The sequence below is a fragment of the Coregonus clupeaformis genome, chromosome 27, assembly GCF_020615455.1.
Source record: "Coregonus clupeaformis isolate EN_2021a chromosome 27, ASM2061545v1, whole genome shotgun sequence".
NCBI lineage: Eukaryota > Metazoa > Chordata > Actinopteri > Salmoniformes > Salmonidae > Coregonus > Coregonus clupeaformis.
This window is the reverse complement of record NC_059218.1, coordinates 2013667-2027735: the sequence shown is the minus strand read 5'-3', so window position 1 is coordinate 2027735 and position 14069 is coordinate 2013667. Positions and strand designations below refer to the sequence as shown.

General features: G+C 42.8%; 1 long non-coding RNA gene across 2 annotated transcripts; it reads left to right on the top strand.

The window, feature by feature from the left end:
* The first annotated feature begins 6587 nt into the window (after positions 1-6587).
* LOC121541534 lies at positions 6588-12534 on the top strand. 2 transcript variants are annotated; one of them, XR_005995764.1, is made up of 4 exons: positions 8371-8401; positions 11778-11862; positions 12192-12349; positions 12457-12534. It is a non-coding gene; the product is annotated as an uncharacterized LOC121541534 (long non-coding RNA). The 2 variants fall into 2 exon arrangements; XR_005995763.2 differs by lacking the exons at positions 8371-8401; positions 11778-11862 and adding an exon at positions 6588-6627.
* The last annotated feature ends 1535 nt before the right edge of the window (positions 12535-14069 follow it).

Sequence of the window (14069 nt, the reverse complement as noted above, 5' to 3'; positions counted from 1 at the left end):
CGTTTGCTTTACAGACCTTTTTTTGTTGTTGTGGTTTTACAGCAAATGTCCTGCAATTCTACACATTTTGCCATGACTTATGCCATGTTAATATAATATCTGAGTGAGAGTGACTAACAAAATCAGTGGGGGGCCCCTGGAGGTCAGGGGCCCAAGGCACGTGCCCTGTGTGCCCGGTCGGTCATTTGGCCAAGGGGTCTGTGGAAGATGTTTAGAGGGTACAATACAATAAAATGTAATATTATTAATTTACAACAGGGGTCTCTGACCCTGTTCCTGGAGAGCTACCGTCCTGTTCATTCAAAACCAAATATAGCACACCTGATTTTAATTATTAGCTGGTTGATAAGCTGAATCAGGTTAGTTACAATTGGGGTTGGAGCGAAAACCTACAGGAGGGTAGCTCTCTGGGAACAGGGTTGGAGAGCCCTGATTTATATACCCTTAGATGCACAACAGGGCCTGGGAGGCTCACAGAGATCAACAGTACTCCATCAATGATCCAGTTTGCAACTCAGTTGTGTTCCCTAAAACGTTTGTTTTGAACATAAATGCACTGTAATTTTAATTGTCTCTCTGCCCCATGGGAAAATGTGTAGAGTTGCAGGAAATTAGCTTAAAACTGCAACATTTTCTCTCCGATGCCAAGAGGGGGGCCTTTAAAATGTTATTTCCCAGGGCCCAAGACTTTATTAGTCCAGCCATCAGGGCTGGTTCCAGGCTTAAGCGACATAAGCGGCCCCAAACCCAAAATGATAATATACACTACATGACCAAAAGTATGTGGACACCTGCTTGTCGAACATCTAGTTTCAAAATCATGGGCATTAATATGGAGTTGGTCTTGCCTTTGCTGCTATAAAAGCCTCCACTCTTCTGGGAAGTCTTTACACTAGATGTTGGAACATTGCTGCAGGTACTTGCTTTCATTCAGCCACAAGAGCATTAGTGAGGTCGGGCACTGATGTTGGGCGATTAGGCCTGGCTCGCAGTCGGCGTTCCAATTCATCCCAAAGGTGTTCGATGGGGTTGAGGGCAGGGCTCTGTGCAGGCCAGTCAGGTTCTTCCACACCAATCTCGACAAACCATTTCTGTATGGACCTCGCTTTGTGCACGGGGGCATTGTTACCACAAAGTTGGGAGTACAGAATCGCCTAGAATGTCATTGTATGCTGTAGCATTAAGATTTCCCTTCACTGGAACTAAGGGGCCTAGCCCAAACCATGAAAAACAGCCCCAGACCATTATTCCTCCACCAAACTTTACAGTTGGCACTATGCATTTGGGCTGGTAGCGTTCTCCTGGCATCCGCCAAACCCAGATTCATCCGCCAAACCCAGATTCAACTGCCAGATGGTGAAGCGTGATTCATCACTCCAGAGAACGCGTTTCCACTGCTCCAGTCCAATGGCGGCGAGCTTTACACCACTCCAGCCAACGCTTGGCATTGCGCATGGTGATATTAGGCTGGTGTGTGGCTGCTTGGCCATGGAAACCCATTTCATGAAGCTTCTGACGAACAGTTATTGTGCTGATGTTTCTTCCAGAGGCATTTTAGAACTTAGTAGTGAGTGTTGCAACCGAGGACAGACGATTTTTACGCGCTACGCACTTCAGCACTCGGTGGTCCCGTTCTGTGAGCTTGTGTGGCCTACCACTTCTCAGCTGAGCTGTTGTTGCTCCTAGACGTTTCCACTTCACAATAACAGCACGTACAGTTGACTGGGGCAGCTCTAGCAGGGCTGAAATTTGATGAACTGACTTGTTGGAAAGGTGGCATCCTGTGATGGTGCCACATTGAAAGTCTCTGAGCTCTTCAGTAAGGCCATTCTACTGCCAATGTTTGTTTATGGAGATTGCATTGCTGTGTGCTCAATTTTATACACCTGTCAGCAACAGGTGTGGCTGAAATAGCAGAATCCACTAAAGGGTGTCCACATACTTTTGTGCATACAGTGAATATAGATTTTTTTAGGAACTCAGTCGGGGTCTCAGCTTACTGTTGAGAGTTAGGATAGTAGAATACATAAGGTGCAAGTTCGAAATGGGATTGTGCATCAGCAATTTTTCTCTTGTTATTTCAGTCACTAGCTAGGTTTCCATCTTACAGATTTTCATGCGAATATTCTAAAATCCGCAAAATAAAATATGCAAATTTTTTCCACCAAATGGACTTGGTGCGGGTAAAAATCAGTGCGTGATGATGTAGTGCACACAAAAATAGAAATGTTGCTTACGTTTTCATGTACCAAATACAAATCTAAAGTTCAATGTGTTTCCCTCGTATTCCACTCTACCGATAGTTTTGTCACAAAAACTGTTGCTTTAAATAGCAAATGTGTCTGGTCTTGGCACGTGCGATCTAACACAGCAGATACAGTGCGGGTAGGCTGTGCGGGTCTACATGATGAGATTTTTATGGATAGGAGAGATAAAACATTTATTTGTCAAACAGCAGTCAAGCATCGATCATCATGTCACCAGAATAAGACCCTCAATATTTATCAGAAAGTAGTATCAAGCTCATCACCGTGCACTTTCACCATCCTGTGAAGTTCATAAGTTATTTTATCTGTAGCCTAATAAATTGCATGGTTTCCCGAGTCGTAGTGGGAGGACCACACACCATATCATAGCGTGACTCCAAGTTTACTTCGATATCATGGTTTTTATATCAATATTTGCGCATAAAGTGTTTCCACCGCCATTAATTTTACAGACACAAAAAGATCCCCCCCATGTCGAACAAACATATTATCTATCTACATTTATACAACTGTACCGAAAGCTGTCATGATTTTTTTTAAATACGGTATAAATGTACACGCATAAAAACTGTGGATGGAAACGTGATTACTGACAGTCACTCAATTAGCCATGTCAGCTAACCATTTTTTTTATTGGTAAATTAGTCTAGCCAGTTACCCAAACTTGCAGTAATCACAGCCGAATACCGACCAGTCACGCAGGGCACGCGCCCAGGGGCCCTGACCTCCAGGGGGCCCCCCATTTGATTTTGTTAGTCAATCTCACTCAGATATCATTAATATGGCATACTGTAGGTCATGGTAAAATTTGTAGAATTGCACTAAATCTCGTGTAGGGACCCCTGCCGGCCATGCACTGCAGCAGTCATAGTAAAAAAGCTTTTTTTATCGCACTCTAAAGTCAGAGTTGTGTTCTGTTTTTGAGGGGGCCCCTGATGAATTTGCTGTCACAAAAGGGGTCTCTGGTCCCAAAACGTTTGGAAACCGCTGTGCTAATGTATTGGTGCCTATGGAAGAGCCACCCCTTAAGCAGACCAGAACTGTGACCATTTTTTCCATTGGTAAATGGCCTGAGTGGGACATCTTCATTTATCCACCATCTTTGGTACCAACTCTCCATAGTCCTGACCAGTGGTGTTGCGCAAGAGGGTATCCCCCTGATTCTCCTGCCTGCATAATATCTGAAACAATTTATGCTGCAAAAACTATTTATACTCAGAGATACTGGTAAAATTTCTAAGAAAATCCTTTAAGAAAATACTGATATCCAGATATAATTTTCGTTCGTTATTTAGAAGAAGGTTTTACTTGCATTGAGTGTTGTTTTACCACTCAATGCAAGTAATACCCATCCACGACCCATTTTCAATGCCCTGGCTGAGGGAAGGAGGTTCTCACCCAAGATTTGACGGTACATGGCCCCATCCATCGTCCCTTTGATGCGGTGAAGTTGTCCTGTCCCCTTAGTAGAAAAACACCCCCAAAGCATAATGTTTCCACCTCCATGTTTGACGGTGGGGATGGTGTTCTTGGGTTCATAAGCAGCATTCCTCCTCCTCCAAACACGGCGAGTTGAGTTGATGCCAAAGAGCTCCATTTTGGTCTCATCTGACCACAACACTTTCACCCAGTTCTCCTCTGAATCATTCAGATGTTCATTGGCAAACTTCAGACAGGCCTGTATATGTGCTTTCTTGAGCAGGGGGACCTTGGGGGCGCTGCAGGATTTCAGTCCTTCACGGCGTAGTGTGTTACCAATTGTTTTCTTGGTGACTATGGTCCCAGCTGCCTTGAGATCATTGACAAGATCGTCCCGTGTAGTTCTGGGCTGATTCCTCACCGTTCTCATGATCATTGCAACTCCACGAGGTGAGATCTTGCATGGAGCCCCAGGCCGAGGGAGATTGACAGTTATTTTGTGTTTCTTCCATTTGCCAATAATCGCACTAACTGTTGTCACCTTCTCACCAAGCTGCTTGGCGATGGTCTTGTAGCCTATTCCAGCCTTGTGTAGGTCTACAATCTTGTCCCTGACATCCTTGGAGAGCTCTTTGGTCTTGGCCATGGTGGAGAGTTTGGAATCTGATTGATTGATTGCTTCTGTGGACAGGTGTCTTTTATACAGGTAACAAGCTGAGATAAGGAGCACTCCCTTTAAGAGTGTGCTCCTAATTAGCTCATTACCTGTATAAAAGACACCTGGGAGCCAGAAATCTTTCTGATTGAGAGGGGGTCATATACTTATTTCCCTAATTAAAATGCATATCAATTTATAACATTTTTGACATGCTTTTTTCTGGATTTTTTTGTTGTTGTTATTCTGTCTCTCACTGTTCAAACAAACCTACCATTAAAATTATAGACTGATCATTTCTTTGTCAGTGGGCAAACGTACAAAATCAGCAGGGGATCAAATACTTTTTTCCCTCACTGTACACCTAGAGGAAAACATTTCTGGAACATGCTTATTCCTGACATTGTCTGGAAAAAAGCTTGGTTGATGCCTTACAAATATTGTATACCAAACAAATTTAAGGAAGTGCACTTTAAGATTCTACATACAGTGCTATGAAAAAGTATTTGCCCCCTTTCTAATTTTCTCTACTTTTGCATATTTGTGATACTGAATGTTATCAGATCTTCAACCAAAATCTAATATTAGATAAAGGGAACATAAGTGAACAAATAACACAACAATTACATATTTATTTCATAAACAAAGTTATGCAACACCCAATTCCCCTGTGTGAAAAAGTAATTGCCCCCTTACACTCAATAACTGGTTGTGCCACCTTTAGCTGCAATGACTCCAACCAAATGCTTCCTGTAGTCTCTCATGTCGCTGTGGAGGAATTTTGGCCCACTCTTCCATGCAGAACTGCTTTAACTCAGTGACGTGTGGGTTTTCAAGCATGAACTGCTCGTTTCAAGTCCTGCCACAACATCTCAATTGGGATTAGGTCTGGACTTTGACTAGGCCATTCCAAAACTTCCAATTTGTTGCTTTTTAGCAATTTTCATGTAGACTTGATTGTGTGTTTTGGATCATTGTCTTGCTGCATGACCCAGCTGCGCTTCAGCTTCACCTCACAGATGGATGGTCTGACATTCTCCTGTAGAATTCTCTGATACAGAGCAGAATTCATGGTTCCTTCTATTAAGGCAAGTCGTCCAGGTCCTGAGGCAGCAAAGCATCCCCAAACCATCACACCACCACGTGGTCCTCTGTAGCTCAGCTGGTAGAGCACGGCGCTTGTAACGCCAAGGTAGTGGGTTCGATCCCCGGGACCACCCATACACAAAAATGTATGCACGCATGACTGTAAGTCGCTTTGGATAAAAGCGTCTGCTAAATGGCATATTATTATTATTATTATTATTACCATGCTTGACCTTTGGTTTGATGTTCTTACTGTGGAATGCAGTGTTTGGTTTTCGCCAGGCATTACTGGAACCATGTCGTCCAAAAAGTTATACTTTTGAATCATCTGTCCATAGAACGTTCATCCAGGAGTCTTGATGATCATCCAGGTGCTTTTTGGCAAACTTGAGTCAACTTTTTGGACGAGATGGGTCCCATTATGCCTGGCGAAAACTAAACACTGCATTCCACAGTAAGAACATCATACCAAAGGTCAAGCATGGTGGTGGTGGTGTGATGGTTTGGGGATGCTTTGCTGCCTCAGGAACGGGACGACTTGCCTTAATAGAAGGAACCATGAATACTTATCTTTTTGAACACTACCCATGTTTTTGACATGAAGGATATAATGTTTTACATTTTAGTCATTTAGCAGATGCTCTTATCCAGAGCGACTTACAGTTAGTGAGTGCATGCATTATTTTATTAATTTTTTCATACTGTACCCCCGTGGGAAACGAACCCACAACCCTGGCGTTGCAAACGCCATGCTCTACCAACTGAGCTACATTCCTTCCGGCCATTCCCTCCTCTACATGGACGACGCTGGGCCAATTGTGCACCGCCCCATGGGTCTCCCGGTCGCGGCCGGCTACGACAGATAGCACTGCGATGCAGTGCCTTAGACCACTGTGCCACTCGGGAGTTAATATGCAGAGCTGCCAACTCTCACGCTTTCGCCGTGTGACACACGTTTTTGCCTGTTTTCACACGCACTCACGCCACACATCCAATTTCTCACGCAAAAAAAATTGTCCGAGACGCGTTCCTTCCTTTTTTCAAACTCCCTGATGGTAGATGGCACTGATGAGCGCCACTGAACCATATGCGCTGCACCCCGAAGTTAGCGACAGAAGAAGAGATACCATTGCCGCGAAAGACAACAGAAGAAACGGTCACTACCTCAAGAAGTCTGATAAGAAGCTGAGCTGAGACTAGGTATGTAACAATGAAATGTCGTCCAATTTAGTACTCACTCTCTTAAACTTTAAATCTTGAAAGAAATTATTTGTTTGTGCGTGTGAACATGATTTAGTGTGGTGAATGTAAACTCAGCTGATTTCGAAAAGGTAAGATGTATTCCAAAGAATTTAACATAAATACAGGAAATGTGTGCAATATAAGTAGTATGTTTTTGTAACTGAGAGTAGAGTTATTAAACCAACATGACCATTTGAATTGTTTAAGGTTTCAAAGATGTCCTGTAAGAGACCTTTGCCAGGACAAAAGCAACATCTTTTATTTTATTTAAAGAACCAGCCAAGTGAGAAAAGACAGACAAACACACTGACAGAACAGCCAGAACGATTGATAGAAACGGCAGGACAACAGACAGAGGAGCAACACAAAGGACAGAGAGAGCAGGAGACAGGACAGACTGACAAACAAGCAGAGGAGCAACAGACAGAACAGATTGACGCACATGCAGAGGAGCAACAGACAGGACAAATAGAACAACCAAAAGGGCAGATGGAAGTAGACACAGAGGGACAGACAGAAGAGTCCCCCCCAATCCAACAGCAGGGCCAGAAGAGTCGTGCTCTGGCTGGAGCAGCAACATATAGATCCATTTTCAAAAATGAGTGGACCTCTTCATGGCCATTTATTACCAGAGGGAGCCTCAACACGCACTACTGGTGTGCAGTCTGCCGTATTGAAAACTCATGTTGCCACCAGGGTGTGACAGATGTAGTGCGCCATATAAAAAGCAAAGGCCACCAAGATAAGCAACGAGCTCTCCTGTCCACAGCCACAATATCCCAATATGCAATGGCCGTTCCATCTGTTGGGGGTATGTCTGCACAAGAGGTTTAAGGTATGATATGTGTAATGATTCTGTCAAGGTTCAGTCAAGAGTTTTGTGTTCTAGTTGATCACGGTAAAGTCATGGTTGATAGTTTTGACTAATTTGTGGTTTGTATTTCAGTGTTACACAGTCCAGTTTTCTTAATTTGAGATCTTAGTTGCTGAATGTGTTTTTTACCTGTGCCCTATTATCGCAGGCATCTATTTTAAATAAACTATGGTCTTTTGGGAGGATTAATCATTTTTAATTTCTTACAGACAAGAAGGGCTGAGGTCAAAATGACAGCTGGGTTGGTAGTTCACAACGTCCCCCTAGCCTTTGCGGACCACCTGGGGCCTCTCCTAAAAGAATGTTTCGGAGATTCGAAGACAGCGCAGGAGTACAGGTGTGCCAGGACTAAGTCATCCTGCATTACCAATGAAGCACTCGCATCATATTTCACACAGGAGCTTGTGAAGGAGATGAAAAAATCCCTGTATACCTTTGTTACGGATGGGTCGAATGACACTGGTATTTCACAAACTATTTGAGATTTTTCTCCTCTGCAAAACATGTGCTTTGTGTATTTTTAAACATCTAATAACATGAACATCTGTATGATTCTAACATTATAGGAGTGGAAAAGATGAACCCCCTTACTGTCCGGGTCTTCATGGGCAGCAAAGTTGTCCACCAGTTTTTAAATATGTGCACAACAAGTGGGACAGCAAGTGAGATCTTCACCAAAATTAACTCCACCATAGAGGAGCATGGCATCCCTTGGGAGAACTGCATTGGTCTCTCAGTTGACAATGCAGCTGTGAACATTGGACCACGTAATTTCATTGCCTCTAGGGTGCTCCAGAAGCATCCTAACACCTATATTCATGGTTGTCCGCCAAAGCTGCAGGAGTGGGATTTTTTAAAGTGAGTTAAGGCCTGATTTATCTTTACATGTAACTTTTTATTTGTATCCTTGTTAACATATAGACTAATATGTTATAAATTGTGTTCTTACACTGGTACAGTCATGCCCTATGAGAGATGTACAACTGCGCATGTGCGAAAATAAAAGAAAGGGCATTCCCGCGTTCTGGTTAAAACACCAATGATGAACATGTGTGTTTATTCCTCCGTTAAGTAAGCTGGTATTCCTGTCCTGAAGATGACAGCACCAACAGGTTATGGGCCCAGGAGGGAACATGGAAGCCGATGGAATAGATTATGTTTCGACGGAGATGAAAAAAACTACGAGTTATGGGAGACTATGTTTTTGGGGCACTTGCGTTTGCTAGGGCTAAAGGCCACCATATTGAGCGTGGATGAAGATGAAGAAGACGGAGAGAAAAATGAAGAAGCCTACGCCGAATTGATACAGGTTTTGGATTATAAAAGTATTTCCCTGATAATGAGAGAAGCAGCAGATGATGGGAGAAAAGCGTTGAACATATTGAGGGAACATTATGCAGGTAAAGGGAAGCCACATGTGATTAGCCTCTACACTGAGCTAACTTCTCTTCAGAAAGCCGCTGATGAAAGTGTTACGGATTATATCATTCGTGCTGAGACGGCAATTACAGCACTGAGGAATGCTGAAGAGACATTAAGTGACGGGCTGTTGATTTCAATGATTCTGAAAGGTTTGCCCGAATCATTTAAGCCGTTTGCTGTTAGGCCTACTGCTGCTAGGTAGCTCTCTCTCTGCTCTCCCCCTCCCCTCTGTCTGTCCTTGATTGCAGGAGTGAAGTCTGGTGTGCGGGAGTCAGGGTTCCAGCTGCAGCTCATTCACCATAATCACCTCAGCCTTTAAGACCCAGTCAAACTTGCCACTCATCGTCAGATCATAGTCAAGACGACCATGTTAGTCTCGCTGTCGACTCAACCTGTTTGTTTTCGCTCTTTGTGTTTTTGGCCTGTTCTATTTACTTTTCTCCTGTGCCACAGATTATTGGAACCTGACTCCTACCTCCGCTTCACTCCTGCCACCACCATCTTGCTTTCCACTACCGGACCTCCCTTTTGGACTCACCACGGACACTAGGACATTACGGTACCACACCTGCCCTGACCTGGATCTGTTACCCTCCCTGTAACCTGGACTTGCTCTTCCCCTATTATTGGAAACCTGGACTAATTGAACATTGTAAATAAACCTGTTAAACCTTCTCTGGCTTGGTGTAGTTGTCTGCATTTGGGTTCAAATCCAGTTAAATCATGACAGTTTGCCATCCACATAACGCAGAGTGACGAGCCGACAACTTATGGCAAGTTCAAAACCAAGTTGATGAGCTATGAAAGCACCGAGAAGTTTAGCGCCATTTCCACTGACGACAACGTGATGAAGGCAAGTAACATTAAAGTTAGCTGGCCAAGAGGAAGAGATAAAGGGACCGAGATAACCTGCTTCAACTGTGGCCAGAAAGGGCACAAGGCCCGGGAATGTACCGTTCCTGGAGAGCACAGAGAACGGAGACAGTGGTGTAGTTTTTGCAAGAGCTCCACTCATACTGACGCAAATTGCAGACGAAAAAGAAGAGACAATGTGAAACAAGCAACAGATGCTGAAGGCCACACATTTGCATTCAGAATAAGTGACTGTCAGGTTCGTGGACTGAAACAAAAAGGGCTGATGGTTGATACGGGAGCAACGTCACATATAGTCACGGACATCGGGAAGTTTAAGGAGTTTGACGAGACTTTCAAACCGGAAAAACATTCTGTGGAGCTGGCTGACGGAACAAGAACGAATGGTGTCGCGGAGAGGAGAGGTGCAGCGGAGGTTTACCTGAGAGACAACACGGGTCGTCGGGTGAAAACAACGCTGACGAAGGCGCTGTACGTGCCGTCGTTTCCACAGGACATTTTCTCTGTTAAAGCAGCGACAGCCAACGGAGCTTCAGTCAACTTTCGACAGGGGTGTAACAAGCTCATCCACAAGAATGGTACCACTTTTGACATCGAGAGTACGATAGACTTTACTATCTTAACACTGTAAGTGATGAAAATGATGATGGATGTCATGGGTGCTATGATATTCACACATGGCACAAAATTATTGGCCACTGTAATTTTGAGGATGTGTCAAAGTTAGAAAATGTGACAGAGGGAATGAAAATCACAGGTAAGATTGACAAATCTACCCTCAACTGTGAAATCTGCACACAGGGAAAATTTGTTCAGAGCAGAAACAGAGAGCCTGATGAAAAGGCAAAAGCAGCTCTTGAGCTTGTGCACACTGATTTGGCTGGCCCTATTGAGCCAGAGGCGAAAGATGGGTTCAGATATACTCTAGCATTTACGGATGATTATTCAGGGGCAGTTTTTGTGTATTTCCTAAAAGCAAAGAGTGATACTGTAAAAGCTACTGAGAAGTTTATTGCTGATGTGGCCCCTCATGGAAAAATAAAGTGTGTCAGGTCAGATAATGGCACAGAGTACACAGCCAAAGAGTTCCAGTCACTGCTCAGTAAGAATGCCATAAGACATGAAACTTCAGCCCCTTACTCACCCCATCAAAATGGGACCGCTGAGAGAAATTGGGGAACACTGTTTGAAATGGCAAGATGCATGCTACTTGAGAGAAACCTACCAAAGAAATTGTGGACATATGCTGCTGCTTTATCTACATGTGAAGCAGAGTACATGGCACTGGCTGCTACTACGCAAGAAAGTTTGTACCTTGTACAGTTATTGGGCCAGATGGATAGTGAGTGCCAATATGCACCAGTAACAATCTTTGAAGATAACCAAGGTGCAATTGCTCTGTCAAAGAACCCAGTATGTCGTCAGAGATGTAAACATGTCGACATCAAATATCATTTCATTCGATCTGCACTCAGTGATGGCAAAATAAGTATTGAATATTGTCCAACGGCAGACATGGTTGCAGATGTTTTGACTAAACCTGTAACGAAGTTCAAAAATGAAAAAGTATTGGGTTATATGTTTGGAATGTAAACTGACATTTGTGAGATGTATAACTGTAAGCAAAATATGTTGATAGTTAGGTTGAATACGACTTGTACAGTATAAGAGCAAGTGGGGGTGTTAACATATAGACTAATATATGTTATAAATTGTGTTCTTACACTGGTACAGTTATGCCCTATGAGAGATGTACAACTGCGCATGTGCGAAAATAAAAGAAAGGATATTCCCGCGTTCTGGTTAAAACACAAATGATGAACATGTGTGTTTATTCCTCCGTTAAGTAAGCCGGTATTCCTGTCCTGAAGATGACAGCACCAACAATCCTAATTACGTGCATTGACTGAATGTGTTATGATTGATTTATGCATTGCAGGTGTCCGGTTTTGATTTGGAGGATATGGTAGTGGACATCGGTTACTGGTTCAAGGGTAGCACAAATCGGAAAGGATACCTGACAGGTATGCATGTTTGATACTATTAAGTTTAATACTGAAATGCTGAGCTGTAGAAAATATATGATATGGATTTAATGTCTAAAACAGAGTTTTGTGAGCTCCATGAAGCGGAGTACATGGAGGTCCTCCTGCATTTCTCGGTCCGTTGGCTAAGCCTTGAACGTTGTGTGACCAGGATCCTGAGGCTGTATGAACCTCTGGCCAGCTACTACAAATCTGATAGTATGGTCATCCATTTTCAATTTCATTATGCAGCAACTACATGGATTGTTAGTCACATACTTGTATTAATGACAACCTCTTGTTTTGTGTTATTTATTGATTGATTCAAGATGAAAATCAGGCCAGGTTCAAGAGACTTGTGCAGACATTCACTGACCCCATGACAGAAGTGTACCTGCTGTTCTTCCAAGCCACCGTACCAACTTTCACTTCTTTCAACTTGCTGCTTCAGAGAGAGCAGTCATCAATATTTTTGTTACATGATGAGGTGGGATTGGATTTTGCTGTTTTTTTCCATTCTGTGTTTCTTGCTGATATCTGCAGAGATCCTCTAAAACAGGTTTCACCTACTATTTTTGTAAATGTCTGTTATAGATGGTGAAATTCGTACGCAAGCTATGTTCCAAGTTTATGGTTCCAGCAGCTCTGCAGTGCCATGAGGAGCCTTGTGAAATGGCCTTTAAAGAAAAGGCAAACCATTTACCAGGTTAGTATTTGACTATTATTATTATTTATTTTTTTTAATACTTAGTTTATTGAATTTTCAGTGCCAGCATTTAGTAAATAATTGCACTTGAAAGTTATTTGGTATGAATATGGAACAACAATTTGAAGACAACGATACAGCAAAACATAGAGAGACAGACATGAAAGAAAAAAATAGGCATTGAATACATAAATAAGATAAAACACAAAAAAAAAAAAAAAAAAAGGAAAAATATCTGTTTTGATCCAGTTGTTATAGGTCAGCTAGCACAGTTATTCCGTCCTTAACATCCGAGATGTCGTATATGCACATACCAGGCTTCTTACATCACCAATATATAAATATACATCACTCTGGAACTGCAGGGAAATGTATTATTTTAACATAAGAAAAGAAGGGAGCCCACTTTGCATAGAATTTGTCTACAGACCCATTGAGTGTCTGTTTTATTTTCTCCAACATTATGCAATTCAAAATAGATTTAATCCAAAGAGCATGAGAAGGGGCTGCAGAGGATTTCCATCTAAGTAAAATTAATCGTCTCGCTAACAACGTGACAAAGGCAATTACATCCTTATTCATTTTGGTCAATTGTATTGTGGGTAAGGAAACTCCAAATAATGCAATGAGAGGGTCTGGCTCGATCTGTGTGCCGCTTAATTCTGAGAGTGTGTTGAAGATGTCTTTCCAGAAACCAACAAGAGATGGGCAGCACCAAAACATGTGCACATGATTAGCAGGGGACTGGTTACATCGAACACAATTAGGGTTCACATCCTTGTACATTTTTGATAGTCTTGCTTTGGTCCAGTGGGCCCTATGAATGAGTTTGCATTGGATGAGGCCGTGTCGAGCGCAAATAGAAGAGCTATGTACCCTTTTGAGTGCCCCTTCCCATAGTTCATCAGATATTTCCTCACCCAGTTCCTCCTTCCAAGAGGATTTGATATTGTTTAATGAGATGGCTTGTAGTGAGCAAATTTGTCTATAGATTATTGACAATGTGCCTTTCTGATTAGGAAGTGTGGTGAGAAATGTGTCGAACTGTGTTCCACCAGAAAGGTTGGGGAATCCTGGATCTATGCTGCGGACATAACTCCGGACTTGTAAGAACCTAAAAAAATGATGTCTGGGGAGACCAAATTTAGCTGATAATTGTTGAAACGTACTAAATGTATTGTTAGTATACAGGTCTCTGAATCTTTTAATACCGAGATTAGTCCATGTTGAGAAAGCACCATCAATCATAGATGGGGGAAAAGCTGGGTTTGAGACTACCGGAGCCAAGGAAGAGGTTGTTTGAAACCCAAAGTGGCGTCTAAATTGATTCCAGATCTTCAATGTTGTTTTGACACATATATTATTGGTGAAGGAGGAGTAAGGGCCTGTAATAGAGGAGTGAGCGAGGGAAGACAGTGATGCCGGTGTAGACGAGGCAGCCTCCATCTCCAGCCAAGTTGGGGGTGGGAATATCACTCTGCTCTGCAACCAGTACTGAATG